Source organism: Panthera uncia (assembly GCF_023721935.1).
Source record: "Panthera uncia isolate 11264 chromosome B2 unlocalized genomic scaffold, Puncia_PCG_1.0 HiC_scaffold_25, whole genome shotgun sequence".
NCBI classification, from domain to species: Eukaryota; Metazoa; Chordata; class Mammalia; order Carnivora; family Felidae; genus Panthera; species Panthera uncia.
Window position 1 is genome coordinate 5957253 of NW_026057581.1, and position 18957 is coordinate 5976209.

Below are 18957 nucleotides of genomic sequence, written 5' to 3' on the forward strand. Positions count from 1 at the left end.
CCCTGGCTTCTGAAGATTTCAGTCCCTGCGTTCCTGCAGCCAACTCTCAATGCTTCACCTGAAGAAGAAAACCCAAATAGATGCCTGTTCAGGCCTCTTTGTACATGTGATAAAAGGGGAACGAATGAAATAACTTTTGGGGGATATGTTGGCGAGTCAAGAGAGAAGGCAGCTGACAAAAGGGAAGAAAGAAACAAAGTGCAGACACTAAACTAATTATATGTCTGTCAATTCCCTTTTTTTCTTGTTAAACACTCACCTATTTTTTCCCCTGTGAAAAGTTCATTTAAAGCTGTCTCCTTCCAGCTATACGAAAAAACCCACAATGCATTCAATAGTATAATACAAATCCAGAATGTTTTCAAATTTCCCTCTTTTGTGGGTTTTGAGATTGACAGCTCTATAATTAGAGATAACAATGAAGAAGGGAATTAATAAGATTCAAATATAGGGCCCAGTCAGAAATCTGGAATGGGGAATGGGGGGGGGGGCAGGAAATCAAGGGGTATAAATCATATAATCTTATTGTAGCCTGGAAAGTCAGACATTCAGATTTTATACAACTAGTTATTTGTTTAGAGTTTATAGAACTAGTTAGATGTTCAGATTTTACACAACACTAATAGGTCACAGAACATTAAAATCAATCCTTGGTCTCCAACGTATATTTATTGATCTGAAATAAACATTTGGTCTGATGTTCCCCCAAATATTTGGTACTTTAAAATGTCTCCATTGCTAAATAGTCTTCTGGCCTGCAGGCCAATGAAACATAGCGCTCATCATAAGAACAAAAGACTTGGAGACTGTGACCCAAGCATCCTGCTGAATATAGGGAAGGAGGGGTTTACAGTTTTTTTTTAGGCAAACATCACTGGTTTTCATTCTTGGCAGCTCTCGCTTTTCCTTTTTCTTTTTTCTTTTTTTTTTTTCAGGATACGTTCTTTCATTCTTGTTGTGCAATTAAACTAACCCATGTGGGGTTCTACAAGATAAACAAATTCATGTCGATTGTATTTATGTTTTTAAATGGTTTACAGTACCTGGCATACTTTTATGGGTTTGTATTTACTTCTACTTGTTTTATTTCCTTATTTACATCTTCTTCTCTTAGATACTTCCAGTTTAGAATAATAGATTTCGATGTTTGATCTTCCATTCAGCAAGGACACCAATGGTGATCATAGCACTGCAAGTTATTTAGGTGTTTATTTAGTCATTTATTAAATGTTAATGCAAATCGCTTGTCAAAATATAAATGGTGTGGGGTACATCTCTAGCAAGTGACTTTAAGGAAATGTGCAAAATTGAAGTAGATAATCATCAAGAAACTTGAATTTTATTTATCAGTTCTGACTCTTTTTACACATTCTTATCAACTCATTTCAAATATTTGTTAACAATTAAAATCTTTATAATTCATATATCCTAAAATTTCTGGGGAAGATAAGCAACCAAACACAGCAATAAAATATAAGCTCCAAGAACTCTCTCTCTCTTTTTTTTTTTTTTTTTTTTTGAGACAGAGAGAGACAGAGCATGAGTGGGGAAGGTGCAGAGAGAGAGAGAGGGAGACACAGAATCTGAAGCAGGCTCCAGATTCCCAGCTGTCAGCACAGAGCCTGACGCCCGGCTCGAACCCATGGACCACGAGATCGTGACCTGAGCCGAAGTTGGGCGCTCAACCGACTGAGCCACCCAGATGACCCCTGCTCCATGAACTCTTAAAAGATGTATCAATAGTGGGAGCTATTGATATGGAGAAAAAGATTGATTTGGAGTTACAGATATAAGCCATTAATTATATCTAGGATGAGTAGGAAAAGCATCAGAGGGAGAAGAACTTTAGCCCCCCAAATTTTGAAGACAGAAATTCATCAGCCCATCAAAAGGAAAAAGTGTACCCCCTTCATACAGAGGAATCAGTCTGGTCCAAAAGAGGTTGGACTTTGGAGTTTAAGGTAAGCAATCAGAGAGGCCGATACATAGTTTCTAGATACACATCCAGTTACAGAGGGAGATACCGAAAAGGATACAGAGCTCTCAGCGAAGCTGAACCTGAGAAGCCTTGGGGAATGGAAAAGACTTTAATGGGGGCCAGTAGTTTCCAAAGTTTAGTATCATAAATTCGCGAAGATACGTTTTGTGCTTAAAGCTACATACTCTTACCTTCAGGTGTTAGAAATGATCTTTCCCTCCACTGTGTTTTGCGTTATTATTATTAATTATTATTATTACTCTTTAAATACTTGTTTATTTGGTCTGTATTTATAGCTTCCGTGGTAAGCTGCCTCCTTCACATTTTTAGGAAGTAGCGAACACTATAAAAAAAATCAATGAATAATCAGTGCGGGATTCACGTCAAAGAAGTTTCAGTACCACCATTGCCATTTTCTCTGGCCTTGGAAACTTAGGAGAGAAAAATGATTTACATGTTTGCTTTTCAATAGTGACTCAGGAGCTACCGCTAACGAGGAAATGAATTGCACTTCGCTGGCAATAGGTAATTGAAAATAAGACCTAGAGTAAGGTTATTGACTTGTTCCGGATCTGTGATCTAGTCTTCATTAAAAACTAATAAATTAGGCATCAAAGTATTCACTTCACATAGATCATTCGCATGAGCCAAGTTTCCTGTCCGAGGCACACCAAACCATGAGAGGCCAAATATTCCCCCTGAGTCTCTCAGTTCTTGTAAATAAAGCTAAACCTCTGGATTGCTAAGAGTATGTCTGTTTTTAAAACAGGATTCTCTTCTGCCTCCATTACTTTTATCATTCTCTATAGAATTCCTTTGTCTTTATCAATTTCTAGATTGTAGGCCGAACCATTGCAAACTGTATCTATTTTAATTTATTTTTCCAAGTACCTTCTAGTCTTCACTTTTGTTGGTTTGTTCATTTTTCTCTTTTACCTTTGGATCATTATTTCTGCCCCCTTTCTCTTCTGCTTTCTCCGATGTTTGGTCTTCTGAGTTTTTGTAAGTCTATACCTGAATAAATTCTTACCTCCTGAAGCTTTCTGTCATCGTCAACATTCAGACTGGCCCTGATTTTCACTAGAGGATTTTAAGATAGTTTTAGATTTATTGCTTACCATTCTTGAACCCCTCATTTTCTCTGTGACTTAGTGACACTTTAACTTAAATGATTTATTTCATGAGCTGGAGTCTAAATATGAGTACTTAGAAATGTTATAAGCTGAGTTTTATAGGTAGGTTTATTACCATAGCTTCAAATCAAAGACCTCTATGAATTAACGATGTGGTTGTTGTTTCCTGTACTTCAACAAAAGGCAGTGAGTTTATATAAAAGCTACTTTGAGGAGACATAATCAATATTAATCCCAATAAATAAAATGTGAATTACTAGAATTTAATAGAAACCAATTGTGATTTTGAATGGCTCGGGGATATGTGCTTGCTACTTGACAAGGTTACATAATGGAAAATAATGTACCTAAGGCATTTTATCAATTCCCTTAGCTGTACGCACAAAGTTACTTTGAACCAACCCCTCTTAGAAATTAATTTTCCGTACATACGGATAGAAGACCAATGCTGTATTCATTCAAACCATAAATTTGTAAGCAGAAATAAAACCTTCGAAGGTTCTATTAATCAACCAATTAAATTAGAGTTGAATGTTCCAGAATGTGTTAATGTCATTAAAGAAAATTGGTTGAAAGAGAGGGAATTTGACACGTGGTTAGAATTTTTGAAAGGCGATGCAAACTAAAATGTATGAGCAGATTATTGCTACCTACATCGTTGAAGTAATTTATAGAAAATACAGAGCCACCTCCAAAGAATGGAGTATGGAGAGTATATCATCATTCCCATTTTAACGTCCGACAAAAAGTACAACTATTGGTCATTTAAATTATTTTGAGTGTACATAGATTTTCCTTACATTAATTCAAGGGTGTCAGCAACCCATTTGCATCATTGGATTTCACTGTAAGAAATTTCACTTTCTCACAGACATAAAGCTGCTGGAGCAAAATAATTTTCAAATCATAAAACTCTATTTGATTTGTCTCTTTGCAGAGCTGTTAAAAATAATAATCTATACCAATAAATTTTAAAGATAAGGCCAGGAAATACAACCAAATAAAAATATACTTGTAAAAGTGATATACCTGATAATCACAAGAGTAATTCTCCTGCTGCTGAAATATCATTCGTAGGTCTTAATTCAGTTATATTTATTACTGTAAGATTCATAAAACTCCTTCAAGATTTTAGGGATCTTTTAACACAGAAATCCTGTAATAGAAATAGAAATGGTTAAATATTTTTATGGATTACCTGTTTTTTGGGGGATCAGATTTTATAATGTGTTATATGTGCCCACATTTAGAGTCTAACATCAAGCATGTAACATTTGACTTTGCTTTTCATTTGCTTTATGATTTTTCTCCCTTAGGATGTCTTACTTACCAATGCAGAAGCAAAGGTTTCAGACATATCATAAAAAGCTTGTTAAATTCTTTCTATTATTTTTCCCTTGTTTCTTTGTTTTTGTATGATATAATGTGTTCAAGTATGTTAGGTCTTCCTAAGAGGTGGGAAATGTTGGAATTAGAACAGTACCTCCCCCCCCAACTAAAACATGAGCTACCCATTTGCTGTTTCATCAAAGGTTGTAGATGTTTTAGTAAATCAAAAAAAGAAAATTAATACTTTTCTCATAAATACAGAGACTCAACACCAAAATTAATTAAGACCTGGAACAATCAAAAAAACACAATCAAATAAATGATAGGAACATGTCATTATCAAGGAACCCATTTGGTCATTTTAAGACAAATCTAAAGATTAGACCTAACTCTAAATTCTTGGGGCATCCGGGTGGCTCAGTCGGTTAAGCATCCGACTTCAGCTCAGGTCATGACTTCAGCTCAGGTCATGATCTCCCAGTTCGTGGGTTTGAGCCCCGCATCGGGCTCCGTGCTGATAGCTCAGAGCCTGGAGCCTGCTTCGAATTCTGTGCCTCCCTCTCCTTCTGCCCCTCTCCATCTCGCACTCTGTCTCTCTCTCTCAAAAATAAATACACATTTAAAAAATTTTTAAAAAATTCTCAACATCTATTTTATCCACTGCTTATTCATGCGGCTGATTCTGAAATCATAATTTCAAGTACTCAGATATCACATGAAATAGCTTTCAAAGATTACAGAAACTCACTTTATAGACATATAGCTAGTTTCAGGGGTTATTTGTTTGTTCGTTTGTTGTTGTTTCCTTCTTAGAATAATTGCACTCTCCTGATTTTGTAGCACCCTCTTGCCTGTGATGAAATGTCTACCTCAGGCTTCTTTGGTTATTTTTTTTCCCTCTTATTCTGAGTGAATGATTCATTGGGACAGAAAAAGCAGACTATTAACATATAGGTTATATACAGTTAAATCTTTCGTTTATCTTTGTATAAGTTAACCGGAAATACGTCCATTGCTCTTCTACCGATATTCATGTACGTCTTCTAATTGATAAACTGAAACCTCTTCGTTGTGCAGTGTGTGGAAGGTGACAGAGTAGGCCACTCGTAAATATGCCACTTTGGCATAAGGTGCATTTTGAGCTAAAGGCACGGGAAAAAAATAGCAAATGGGAGAAGAACGGTCTTTCCCTTTTCTTCCTGAAAGCAGTGGATAGGAGTCTTATGAGTCTCCCTATCTAACTAGAAGGAAAGAAACATTCTTATCACCAGAAATGGGGAGCCAAAGCCAAGAGAAGTCTGTACAAACATACCTTGTTAAAAACAAAACGAAACAAAACAAAACAAAAAGCTCCACTTCCATTAGTTTCCCCATATATTTCAGTTACTTCTCAGCAACATCGTCTCCTTGTTCAATCTAGTATAAAAAGCATTTAGGGTTGGCACTTCCTTGGGTCTGTATTTCCTTACTGGGCTCCCTTGTCACCCAAAATATGAATGAAATCTGGGTGCTTTTCACCTGTTAATCTGGTTTATGTCAAGGTCATTCTCAGGTCCAGCGGAAGACCCTAAGAGGGTAGAAGTAACGTTCTACCTCCCTTATGTTTGCACGATGGAAGAGCAAAGAAAATGGAGTAAAACAAGCTCTGAATCCACATTTACTGTCTTTTGCTTTATTATCGAAAGACAGGAGGTAACAAGTGTTGAGAAGGATGTAGGGAAAAGGGAAATCTTGAGTACTGTTCATGGGAATGTAATGTGGTGCATCACCATGGGCACAACCTAGGTGTCTGTTGCTGGGTGAATGTGTGTGTGTGTGTGTGTGTGTGTGTGTGTGTACACAGGCATTCACACACACAATGGAATATTATTCAGCCTTAAAATAAAAGGAAATCCTGCCATCCACGAGAAGGGGGATGACACTGGGAAACATTATGCTAAGTGAAATAAAGCAGAGAAAAAGACAAGTAATGCATGGTGTAACGTGAAACCCCCCAGAAAGGGGTAAACTCACACAAATAGGGAATAGAATGCTAGTTGATAGCGGGTGGGAGTGGGGAAGAAGTGTGGATATTGGTCAAAGAATATAAACTTTCATTTAGGGAAATCTAATATATGGGATTGTGACTAAGTTTTGTTTTTGTTTTTTTTTAAATTTCAGCCTTAATGAAATATAAATGACATAAAGTTGTCAGATACTTAAAGTGGACAATCATGGTGATATGAAATACATATAGATTGTAAAAGAATTCCCCTCCACCCAGTTAACTAACACATTCATGACCTCACATATATGTCTTTTTTTGTGATAATATTTAAGATCTACTTCCTTAGCAAATTTCAGTTATACAATACAGTGTTATCAACTACAGTTACCATTTTTCCATTAGATACCCAGACCTTGTTCATATTATAGCTGAAAATTTGTACCTGTTACCAATCTTTTCCAATCTCCATCCCCCCTCAGCCCCTCCTCCCCGCAGTTCCTGGAAAGCCCCTTTCTACTCTCCGTTTCAATGAGTTTGACTTTGCTTTGCTTTGCTTTAAAAAATATTTTAGGGTTGCCTGGGCGGCTCAGTTGGTTGAGTGTCCGACTCTATTTGGGCTCAGGTGATGATCCTGGTCATGGGATAGAGCCCTGTGTCAGGCCTGTGCTGAACTTTGAGCTTGCTTAAGATCCTCTCTCTCTCTCTCTCTCTCTCTCCCTCTGCCTCTCTCCCCTACTCACGCTGTCTCTCTCTCTCTCAAAATTAAAAAAAATAAAAATAAAAAAATAAAAATATTTTATATATAAGAGATACCATGAAGTATTTCTCTATATCTGTCTGGCTTATTTCATTTAGTATAATGACCTTAAGTTCCATCTGTACTGTTGCGAGTAGCAGGATTTCTTTCTTTCTCATGACTGAAGAATATTCCACTGTGTATATATATGCATTTTTATATATTCATCCATTGAAGGACACTTAGGTTGTTTCCATATCTTGGCTAATGTGAATACTATAACAATAAACATGGGGGTACAGATACCTCTTCAATATCCTGTTTTCATTATCTTTGGATATACACCCAGAAGTAGGATTGCTAGATCATACGGTCATTCTTTTTTTTTTTAAGTTTATTTGTTTTGAGAGAGAGAGTGTCTGTGAGGGGCAGAATGAAAGGGAGAGAGAGAATCCCAAGCAGGCTCCACGTTGTCAGCTCAGACTCCCACATGGCACTCAATCTCATGATGAGATCATGACCTGAGCCAAAATCAAGAATCGGTGGCTTAACCAACTGAGCCACCCAGGCGCCCCAAGGTCATTCTTTTTTAATTGTTGAGGAACCTTCATACTGTTTCCCTTACTGGCTGCACCAATTTACATTCCCACCAACAGGGACAAAGGTTTCCTTTTCTCCACATTATTGCCGACAATCGTTTTCTGTTGTCTTTTTGATGACAGTCGTTTCAACAGGTGTGAGATATTTCATTGTGGTTTTGATTTGCATTTCTCTGATAATGAGTTATATGGTGCACCTGTTCAGGAGTCTGTTGGCCATTTGCATGTCTTCTTTGGAAAAACACCTATTCAGTTCAACGGCTCATTTTTTCTCAACTTGTTTGTTTTCTTGCTGTTGAGTTGTATGAATTATTTGCATGGTTTAGATATTAACCCCTTAGTAGATATGTGATTTGTGAACGTTTTAACCCTTCCCTTATATATCGCCTTTTTGTGACCTTGTCTGTTGATGATTTCCTTTGCTGTGCAGAAGATTTTTATTTTGATGTAGCCCCATTTGTTTTTCTTTTATTGCCTTTGCTTTTGGTGTCAAATACAAAAAAATCATTGCCAAGACCCATGTCCAAGAGCTTACTCCCTATATTTTCTTCCAATAGTTTTATGGTTTCAGGTCTTATGCTCAAGTCTTTAATCCACTTGGAGCTTACTTTTGTGGATGGTTTAAGATACAGGTCCAGTTTCATACTTTTGCTGTGATTATCAGGTTTCCCTAATACCATTTTTTGAAGACTTTTCTTTCTCCATTGTATATTCTTGGCTCTTTTGTGTTAGTTAACTAATTGCTCATATATACACGGGCTTAAATCTGGGCTCTCTATTCTGTTCCATTAATCAATATGTCCGTTCTTCTGCTGATACCATACTGTTTTGATTGCTCTCAGTTTGTAGTATAGATTGAAATCAGGGAGTGTGATGATGACTCCAGGTTTCTGGTTCTTCCTCAGGATCGTTTTGCCTAATTGAAGTCTTTTGTGGTTCCATACATATTTTAGGATTGTTTTTTTCTGTTTCTGTGACAAATACCATTGGACTTTTGATGGGGGTTGCGTTGAACTTGTAGATTGCTTTGGGTAGTATGGACATTATAACAACATTAATCCTTCCAATAATATTTGTGTCTTCAATATCTTTCATCAATGTACTATAGTTTCAGAGTAGAGTTTTTTCATTTCCTTCATTAAATTTATTCTTAGAAATTTTGTTATTTTTGGTGCAATTGTAAATGGGATTGCTTTTCTTAATTTTTTTGTTATTGATGTATAGAAATGCAATTGATGTTTTAGACTGATTTTTTTTTTCTGAAACTTTACTGAATTTGTTTATCACCTGTAACAGTACTTTGGTGGAGTCTTTGGAGTTTTCTATATATAATATCATGCTATCTGCTAATATTGACAGTTTACTTCCTTTTTAATTTGGATGCCCTTTATTTCTTTTTCTTGCCTTATTACTCTGGCTAAGACTTCCAATACTATGTTGAGTAAAAGTAGTGAGAGTAGAGTTTCATTTCTGGTCTTAGAGAAAAAGCTTTCAAATAAAAACCTGGCTTTGCCATTGGAGTAATGCTGACTCCTAACGTGAGTTTGGAAGTTTCCCCTGGCTTCTATTTTTTGGAAGAGTTTGAGAAAGATTGGCATTAATTCTTCCTTAAATGTTTGGTAGATTTTACAAAAGAAGTCACCTGGTGCTAAGTCTTTCTTTGTTAGGAGGTTTTTGATTACTGATTCATTCTCCCTATTGCTGTGTTCAGGTTTTCCACTGCTTCATGATCCAGTCTTGGTAGGGTGTATTTTTCTAGGAATTTATCCATTTCTTCTAGGTTGCCCAGTTTGTTGGCATATAATTGTTTATAGTAGTCTCTTTGATGTTTTGTTTTCCTTTGGTATCAATTATAATGTCTTCCCTTTCATTTCTAATTTTATTTACTTGAGTGACTTCTTTTTTTTTCTTGGCATGTATAACTGGCACTTTGTTTGTTTATTAATTAAAAAAAAAAACTGTCCAGGGTTCCTGGGTGGCTCAGTTGGTTGAGCATCTGACTGTGGCTCAGGTCATGATCTCACAGCTCGTGATTTCCAGATCTGTGCTGGACTCCATGCTGACAGCTCAGAGTTTGAAGCCTCCTTCTCTCTCTCTCAAAAATAAATAAAAACATTAAAAACAACCAGTCCTTTGTTTTAATAGTCTTTCCTATCATCTTTTTACTCTCTCTATTTTTTTAATGTTTATTAATTTTTGAGAGAGAGAGAGAGAGACAGACAGACAGACAAAGCACAAGTGGGGGATTGGCAGAGAGAGGGAGACACAGAATCTGAAGCAGCTCCAAGCTTTGAGCTGTCAGAACAGAGCCCCACGCAAGGCTCGAACTCACAAACTGTGAGATCATGACCTGACCTGAAGTCGGATGCTTAACTGACTGAGCCACCCAGGCACCCCATTTTTTAGTCTCTATTTTATTTATTTCTGCTATGAACTATTTAATAACTTTGTTAGTTTTTTCATTCTACTAAGTTTGTGATAAATTTGCTTGTTTGTTTCTAGTTTCTTGAAGTTTACAATTTCCTATTTATTTGAGATCTTTTCCTTTTCTTTTATGTAGGTGTTTATTGCTAGGATCTTCCCTCTTAAAGCTGCTTGTGCTGCATCCCATTAGTGTGATATGGTGCATTTCCATTTTCATGTATCTCAGGCTTCATTTCATTTTTTGTTTTTATTTCTTCATTGACTTATTGGTTTTTCAGGAGCGTGTTGTTTCATCTTCACGTATCTGACATATTCCATTTTTGTTCTTGTAACTAGTTTCTAGTTTCATACCATTTTGTTTGGAAAAGATGCTTAATGTTATTTCAGTCTACTTAAATTTATTGACTGGTTTTGTGGTCTACAAAAGATCTATTCTGGACAATATCCCGTGTGTACCTTGGATGGAAAGTTCTGTAAATGTCTGTTAAATCTATCTGGTCTAAGTATGTTTTAAATCCAATGTTCCCTCATTGATTTTCTGTCTCGATGATTTTTTTTTTTATTGTTGAAAGAGGGGTATTAAAGTCCCTGCTATCATTGTATTATTGTCTATTTTCCCCTTCAAGTCTCCCTCTATTTGCCTCATATATTGAGGTGCCTCTCTGTTAGGTTCATAAATATTTACAAATATTATAGCCTCCTGTGAATTGACACTTTTATCACTGTATAATGACCATTCTTGTCTCTTATTACAGTCTTTGTCTTAAAGTCTGTTTTGTCTGATGTAAGAATAAATATCTACCCCTCTTTTCTTCCAGTTTCCATTTACACGGTATATGCCTTTCTATCCATTCACTTTCAATGTGTGTATCCTTAAAGCTGAATGAGTTTCTTGTAGGCAACATATGATTTTTCTTTCTTTTAGCCTATTAAACCCTTTGTATCTTTTGATTGGAGAATTTAGTCTATTTCCATTTAAAGTAATTATTGATAGGTATGGACATACTATTGCTATTTTGTTAATTGTTTTCCAGTTGTTCTGTGATTCTTTTGTTTCTTGCTTGCTTGCTCTCCTCCTTTTTGATTTGATGATTTTCTGTAGTGGTATGATTTGATTTCCTTCTTTTTATCTTTTGGTATTTAATATAGGTTTTTTAATTATGGTTACTATGAGGTTTATATAAGTCATCTTTTATTTATTTATTTTTTATTTTATTTTTTTTTATGTTTATGTATTTCTGAGACAGAGAGAGACAGACCATGAGTGGGAGAGAGGCAGGGAGAGAAGGAGACACAGAATCAGAACCAGGCTTCAGACGCTGAGCTGTCAGCACAGAGCCTGACGTGGGGCTCGAACTCACAAATTGTGAGATCATGACCTGAGCCAAAGTTGGTTGCTCAACCGACTGAGCCATCCAGGCACCCCAAGTCATCTTTTATTTACAACAGTCTATTTTATTTTTATTTTTGTAACAGTCTATTTTAAGCTGATAATGAACAATTTTGAAAGAATGCATTGAAAGCTCTACATTTTTACCCTCTTTCCCATATTTTATGCCTTGGATGTCACCATTTACATCTTTTAATCTCTTCTTTCTGTTGAGAAATTGTTGTAGCTTAGTTATTTTTAGTATTTTTTTATTTTAACCTTCATAGTACATTTATAAGTAATTTACTTACTCCTTTAAGAATATTCTTAATTTAAAAGTATACATTTACCTTTATGAGTGAGATATATGCTTTCATTTCAGCTTGAAGAAATCCATGTAACATTTTTTGTAAGGCTCTTCTGGTGGTAATGAAGCCCTTTAGCTTCTTGTTTGGAAAACTCTTTATCTTTTCTTCAATTTTGAAGGACAGCTTTGCTGGCTAGAATATTCTTGATTGTTTTTGTCACTGTTGTCTTTTCCTTTCTGTCCTTTGAATATATTGTGTCACTTCCTTCTGGCCTGCAGGGTTTCTGTGGAAAAATCTGCTGATTTTCTTATGGGGCTTCCTTTGTACCTAACAAGTTGTTTTTCTCTTGTGGCTTTTCAGGCTTTCTCTCTGTTTTTAAGTTTTGACAGTTTAAGTATAATGTGTCTCAGTGTGGGTCTCTTTGGTTCTTCTCATTTTGAACTTTCTATGCTTCCTGGATTTGGACATCTGTTTCTTTTCCCAGGCTAGATAAGTTTTCAGCCAATATTTCTCTGAATAATATTTTTACCACTTTCTCTCTCCCTTCTCATCTGTGATCCATATAATGTGAATATTGGTCCACTTAATGGTGTCCCATAAAATGCCTTAAGTTACTTTCACTCATTTTCATTCTTTTTTGCTTTTGGATCCTCTGGATGAATGTCATTGCCCTGTCTTTGAGTTTGCTGATTCTTTCTTCTGCTTGACCTAGTCTATTGTTGAACACTTTCATTGAATTTTTCAGTAAAGGTACTATATTCTTCAACTCTGTGATTACTCTTTAAAAAAACATTTTTAAAAGTATTTTCTGTCTCTGTTGAAATTATTCCTTATTCATGTGTTGGTGACCTCAGCGAACATCTTTATAACTATTAGTTTGAATTATTTATCAAGTTAATCACTTATCTCCTTTCTATTAAGACCAATTTCTGGAGTTTTATCTTGTTCTTTTGTTTGAAACATATTCCTCTGTTTCTTGGCTTTTCTTTGCCTTCTGCACAGCTATCTCTTCCAGTCTTGACAGAGTGGTTCATATAGGAGATGAAGCTTAACACTGAGTTCATCCCAACTTCTTGGTTTTCTCTTAAACCTTTATGATTGTCCAAGCTGCCTTCTTTGTTTTTAGTGACTTCCAGCATATGAGGGTGTGCCTTGACCTTGCAATGTCCCAAAAGGGAGAATCTCAATTTGCATCTAGATGCGTGCCGAATGTAAGTCAGATACTTGGGAAGCATAAAGTATTCAAGTAGACACCTTATGAGGAAAAACTGAGAGATGGGTGCTTCTGTATCTTCACTCCGCATTGAGCACCATTTTTTAAAGTAGATATTTCTCATTTGTCTTATCTGTAAGAGTAACTCAGCTAGTTTTTGGATTTCTAGCAGAGGGAATTACTACATGTGTAGCTATATATTCGGTATATATATTCGTCCATTGGAGAATGTGAATTCAGGAGACTCTTACATCCCATCTGGGACCAGAACTCATATTGATGACTTTATATAATTCAACTTAAAATAGGGAGATTATTCTGGATAATTTGTACGGACCCATTATAATCACAAGAATCTGCAAGGGTCGTTGGTGGGCATGAAGCTCATTCCTGCTGTGCTGTAGCCTTCTAGGTAGCTCTTGTCGGAGGAGGGCGATATCCAGAAGGTGCACTATGAGGGTTAGTAGTCAATAGTCAAAGTATCTGGAGAAGGGTGTACCCACACAATAGTGCGGCTGTCTAAACAATCTAAAATCCTGAGGGTAGCTCATTAGGAAGGGCATGCTGGAGCTCTTGGACTGTGGACAAAACTCTATCTGCTGATGGAATACGTTCTGGTAATCTAATGTAAAGGATTGTGCCATGTTAATAATATTGTATTGTATACTGAAAATTTGCTAAAAAGAGTGAATATTAAGTATTCTCATAACAAAAAAGTGATAACTACTTTTAATTTTTTTAATTTTTTTAAATTAACTTGGCTGTGATAATCAGTTCACAATGTATACATATATCAAATCATCACATTGTAAACTTTAAATATATACAATTTTATTTGTTAATCATACTTAATAATGCTGGGAAAAATTAAATTAAGTTAAATTACATAAAGCAAAATTAAAGTAAATTAGCTGGACAATGAGTGACATTGTTGACCAGAAAAAAAGAAAATGAGGCTTATCTTTTAGTAAAGATTTATAACCTGATTTCAGATCTGACATTAAGGAGGTGACTGATAGTTTCTGCTTTTAGAGTGAAATGTAAACAACACTATTGTGCTAAATGAAACAAAACAAAACACAACAATGATTTACTATTGGTCTACATAAAAATAGAATCTTGCCTTATAAGTGCAAACTAACTCCAGTTTTGATAATTAAAAACTGAAACATAATATAGAAAATGCTAGCACATATTCAGCATTCTAAAGAGCAATTTGTCTATTTTTACACAAATGTTAAGACTGAGGAAGTGTCTGTTTCAGCATGAGGCAGTGAGAATGTGGTTATATGGTATTTCCCATGGAGTACTGGGTATGGAACTTCACTACCTAGGTCCCTGTCACTTACCTCAGCCATATTGGCCTTGACATGTAGCCTTCGTGGGTCATTTATCTCCTCAGGTAAAGAAGGTTAATGTTCAGATCTGCCCTGGTCCCTTTTGGTATTGTTGTGAAGACCAAAAAGATAATTCATGTACATTATATAGCTCTATACAACCATCATCATCATCATCACCATAATCATTATACAAGTAGGAAGTTAAATACTGATCATTTCTCATATTTGGAAAGGAAATACATGGACTTTTTGAATAGATATAAATATAAAAGTGGCAATAATCAATCCTATTGACCAGACTGGACAATCCCCAATATGAAATTGTTTCAGTGACAGTGCGTGATTTAACGACCTAGGTGCTCAGCCAAACGTGTTTGATTTGAGATGTTTATTTCACTCTATTTAAACTTCTATGTTCTCCCTTCTTCCTGTCTTTATTACCTGTCTTCTAAGCTCATGTATTACTTATTTACTTATTTGGGATGTTACTTTTTTCCTTCTCTCTTTTTGATAACCCTAGGAGAGGATTGAAGATGAAGAACATAATTCTTAAATGTGCTTCCATCTTTTCACGTGGCACTTCCAACATTTCCAAATCTCAAGTCAGAGGTACAGTAGGGATTGTTCAGGTCGGCATGGATCTATCAACTACCTAAAAGTAGGTGCAATAACTCAAGTCCTTTAGATTAGGTTATGACGAAGCTTGGACATTTTAAATTCTTTGGCAATGGATCTGAACTAAACGAATCTACTTTCCACAATATGCCTTTCTAAAGGAAGTGGACTTCAGAAATACCATATTTTTTCTTTCCAAGTAATAATTTTAAGTAAACAGTATGGGAACAAGACACTTTATTAATTCATACTTATAAATTATTATTATCCTAATTGATATTGTGGCTCAATGTTCAAAGGCATTTTATGTTCATCTTTTATAAGCTATATTTTATGTTAATCTTTGGGGCAAATGATCCTTCTTAGTAGACATGTGTAACATTTTTTTAAACATCATTTCCCTAATGAAAGAGTAGGTTCCCCCAAACAGCTTCCAAATTCAATATCTAATTTGGATTTTGTAGGGATGTTTTTTTCCTTGTAAAACACTAGACGGAACCACTTACAATTTTCTCCTGAAACGAAAATTTCTGTAAAGAGTTGAGCATGGATTTTCAGGATCTAAGACCTAAAAAGATCAGCCTTGCCCAAGGTCTGCAATATATGCAAGACTGTTTTTGTTTTGTAAATAATTATACAATATAATTAGAAATACTTATAATTTCCATTGTGTTTTATTTTGTTTGTTGCCTATAGATTTTAAATCATGAGTAATAAAAATCATCTTACTAGAAGTGAAATATCCGTGTCCCTTGTGAATGCCTTACCACATTCCACATTGCCCTGAATGCTATATTGCCTATTTGGTACTTGGGTATGGGTTTTGAGTGATATGATAATAATAGAGTGTTATTCCTGATTGTAATTCATTTTGCTTGCATATCAATCTTGCTGTATTTGAATGTATACAAAGAATACTAATGACTGCACTGTATGTCTTTAATCTCTGTCATGAAGAAGCATCTTTATTTGCATATGCATGAATTTCAATAATATTTGCCTAAAGAGAAAGTCAGACATTTTGATTACTAGTAATCTTTTTACAATTTATAAGGTTTTATGCTGATTTCCACCCCCCCTAATTATTTTTTTTGTCAGGTTGAGTCTGCTCTCATTTTTATGCCCATCTTAGGGAATATATCAATAATAGTTACTACTCAAGAAGGCAAATAGTGAAATTACCTCTATAAAAATTTGCCAATGTTGATTAATAAATGTCAATATAGGTATGCATTCATAACAGTTCTCAATCCAGAGAGGTAAAAAATGAATTATTTCCCCCTTTAACTATGTCTTTCTCCTTTCCAGTCCCAGATCATAAAAAGTAAGTGATAAAAGATCCAAGGTTTGGGGCGCCTGGGTGGCGCAGTCGGTTAAGCGTCCGACTTCAGCCAGGTCACGATCTCACGGTCCGTGAGTTCGAGCCCCGTGTCAGGCTCTGGGCTGATGGCTCGGAGCCTGGAGCCTGTTTCCGATTCTGTGTCTCCCTCTCTCTCTGCCCATCCCCCGTTCATGCTCTGTCTCTCTCTGTCTCAAAAATAAATAAAAAACGTTGAAAAAAAAATTTAAAAGATCCAAGGTTTAACAAATAATACACAAAATATTTTAAATCTTGTTTAATGAAGAACTGGAAGAAAAAAAATTTAAAAAGCTACAAAACAAGTTATATTCATAAAAATTTCAGTGGAGCAACAAGTCTTCATATTTTGCTTCTCCTCTCCTTGATTTTAAAATTAACCTTACTCTGGGGTGCCTGGGTGGCTCAGTCAGTTAAGCGACCGACTTCAGCTCAGGTCATGATCTCGCAGTTTGTGGGTTTGAGCCCCGCGTGGGGCTCCGTGCTGACAGCTCAGAGCCTGGAGCCTACTTCAAATTCTATGTCTCCCGCTCTCTCTACCCCTCCTCTGCTCACGCTCTGTGTCTCTCTGTCTCTCAATAAAAAATAACATTAAAAATATATAATTAACCTTACTCTGAAATGTGTGAATATCTGCAATCATTTCTTGCCCATGAAAAACGTGAGGCTTTTGTGCTTGAAGGCAAGAAACAGGCGAAACCAGGTAACTGTGGTTGAGTTTTATTAGGGTTTCCAACTGCAGTTATCAATCTCTACCACAGTGACAACTTTTGAATATCATGTGGCTGAAAATCCACCTGTTACTTTATGTTTCTCCTAATCACTCTAAATCTCTGAAAATCAGACCCTGGGTCTCTCTCCATCTGCTTCAATCTAGCCAGTGAAGCTCTATAATCACTAACACTCTCCTGTCTCCATTTCGGTGACTATTTCATGTCAAATTCTCTTCACAGTCAAACACACTGCAAACTGAATATTTGGTACCATTGGATATATAGGCAATTATCAAATAGAGAAGAAGTCAAGGAACCCAAACTACTACCACATGGAGTCTATGGAGGTGGTCACTCCTTGGCTTCCAAAACAGTTTGGATTCGCCCCCACCCCCACCCACACCACTTCGTTGGGTCTCCTCTATGTAGAGACACATTTCAGGCTTCTAGAAGTGCTTGGGGTTCTACTGCCTGCTTTGTATTGCAAGAAATCATGTATCTTCACAGAAACCGGCTCGGAAGCACCAAAGCTAATACTTATTTGTGAGATGTTTCGCATGATCTCGCCACAGAAGAACCTAAGGTTAATACAGTTCTACCCATTTTGCGGATGAACAAACTTAGAATTAAGCAGATTGAGTAAGTTGCCCAAGTAAGTCACCTGGTAAGCCAGGACCTCTGGAAGCCCAGTCATATTCTGAACCTCATGAGCCTCACAGTTGTCTATTCTCCCAGGCAAGGTTCCGTGCAAATCTTCCTTAAATGAAGTAGAATGATGGCAATTGCACGATGCATTTTCTTAGTAGATGCTGTTAATTCTGCGCAATGGGAAGGGAAAATATTTTTAGTCCCTTTTTACGTGTCAGGAAATCCGTGTTTAGAAAAGTGAAATGAATGGCCCATGGCCACAGAGTTAGTTTACGGTGGAGCCTAGACCAGAATCCGGGTCCACGGAGCAGAAATTCCAAGTGTCTGGTGCCTGGGGGGCTCAGCTGGTTAAGCTTCGGACTTTGGCTCAGGTCACGATCTCATGGGTCATGAGTTTGAGCCCCACATCAGGCTTTCTGTTGTCAGCACAGAACCATCTTCAGATTCTCTGTCCCCCTGTCTCTGCCCCTCCCCTGCTCTCTCTTTCAAAAACAAATAAACATTTTTTTAAACTTAAAAAAAGAAATTCTAAATGTCGAGGGTGTTTTTCATAGTTATCCTGTGACTTATCAGTGTTTCAACACCCTGCATTTGATTTGACACACATTCTCAAAGCATGATTACCACAGGATGCATTATCAGAAAGAATTTGCCACATCCAGTCCTATATGGGGAATAAGAATTCAAGTTGTTATTCTGAACAGTTATTTCAGGACAGTTATCTCCCAGAATATGTTTTAAAATGGCAAAACCAATACTAGAAGGTGTGTTTTGCTGTTTAGTTAGACACATTTTGGAATTCCTAGATTTCCAAGTTGCAGGTGTTCTTAAATCATAAATAAGGTGGTCATATAATTGACTGTCTGAACTAGAACATTTTTGAAAGTGCAAAGAGGCACTATTAAGAATTTCACCAGGCCAGGCAAACTGGGATACGTTCATCCTAATTGTAAAGGGCATCGACAACATTTCTCGTTCCCTAGAAATAATTGCCTACCTTCTAGGGCTTAAGTGCTTATTTGTAAAACCCCATGATATTATTTGGAATCTCTTCTATTCCACTTTATTCCTTTCATTTTTTTTTTCTTTGAGGTGAGATTGTGTCACTTCTATATGCTTGAATCCAAAGGGTAGGATAATTTGGTAAGGACGAGAAGCAAATTAAGCTGAACTTTGAACCAGTATGCTTAAGAATATTTTCCGTTTGT

At 36.3% G+C, this 18957-nt stretch overlaps 1 long non-coding RNA gene across 1 annotated transcript; it reads right to left on the reverse strand.

Annotated features, from left to right (window-relative positions):
* Positions 1 to 663: 663 nt before the first annotated feature.
* Positions 664 to 17919, reverse strand: LOC125939509 (uncharacterized). Its single transcript, XR_007463072.1, has 4 exons — positions 17763 to 17919; positions 4141 to 4267; positions 2170 to 2321; positions 664 to 1189 (listed from the first exon to the last, which is right to left on the reverse strand). It is a non-coding gene; the product is annotated as an uncharacterized LOC125939509 (long non-coding RNA).
* Between the last annotated feature and the right edge of the window lie 1038 nt (positions 17920 to 18957).